Below are 1,317 nucleotides of genomic sequence, written 5' to 3'. Positions count from 1 at the left end.
ACTGGAAAAACTTACATGAAACACAAACTGTACAAAACAGAATTCAGAATCCTTTACTTTGTATTGAGGTTCTAGAAGATTCAAGTGCATCAAATATCTAGAAATGCTTCATCAAGGGTGCAACCCATGATAACTCGTGAAGAGAGTTATTTATACAACAGTAGGACGAAAAATATCCTAAACTACTTTTACAAAAATAGATTATTTACACAATCAAAAATAAAATTGTCTAATGATTTGGCACTGCTTTAGTGTTGTGTTGTTTGATGACATATCACTGAAAAAGTTGAAAGGAGGTTGAAGCTAGTTGATTGTTCCTTCAAAAGCTGAATGCTGTTCAATTATCCTTAATTAAGTAAATCTGTTAATTCTTCCCAACATTTCTTATCTGGGATAGAAATTCTTGTTATCCTTTGTAGATTTCATCCATCTCAGTGTATTTATTAAAAGAGGGCTTTACCTGAAATATATGCTTGATTTCATCCAGGATGAAAAAAGAATCCCTGAGTGTTTTTATTATGATAGTTGTATCGCTAATCCTCTGTTTTAATAGTCAAGGCCCTGCATAGTTGTCTTCTTCTCTATTCCTTGTGTAATGGTCTTCTTCTCTGAATATATACTTTTTAACAGTTTTCTTGTTGAGTCTTAGAATAAACAAACTCTGCAACTGATATTAGAGTTGTCTATCTAATGCTCAAGTCTTCGGCTGATTACCTGCAAAACACAACAATAGTTAAGAAAACACAGGTTTAGGAGGAAGGTGATTGATGGCTTTGTTTACACAGGGACACCTGAGGAAGGAGTTGTGGTAGCATCCTGAACATAATTGGACGTCAAATGGCATCACAGAGATTCAGGGTAGCGCTAAAGGGTTTTAATGGTTTAAACTGTGAAACGGGCGAAAGGCACAAAAACAAGAGTTTTCGGGGTTTTTAACGTGTAACGGGCAAGTTTTTAATATGGCACGAATGTTTGAATAATTGACGGTTTATCAGGTTGGTGAGGAGGCAATTTTAAAGGGTCGTCACACCACTTATAAGGCGCAAGTGGTTTTGAAGAGGGCTCACCCGATATACTTTAGAGTGTGACATGTAGCCTTGGGGGGTCGAGGAAAACCACTTTATCGGACGGGTATTATTTGGGCATCAGGCGCGACCGATATGGATGTGCAGCGTTGGATTAGACGGGAGTTACTCTAACGGCAGTCTAGTGAGGGAAGCGAGCGGGTGATAAAGCATGGGCATAGGGAGGGGCCCAGCGCTTTAAGCATTGGCAGTAAGGGATTATTGAAGGTTAATGATGGGTTTAACATTAATC

This window comes from Pinus tabuliformis, chromosome 1_2 (genome assembly GCF_031772625.1).
Source record: "Pinus tabuliformis cultivar Carrire ecotype Pingquan chromosome 1_2, CPIR1, whole genome shotgun sequence".
Lineage (NCBI taxonomy): Eukaryota > Viridiplantae > Streptophyta > Pinopsida > Pinales > Pinaceae > Pinus > Pinus tabuliformis.
The sequence above is the reverse complement of the archived record's forward strand: the minus strand, read 5'-3'. Positions refer to the sequence as shown.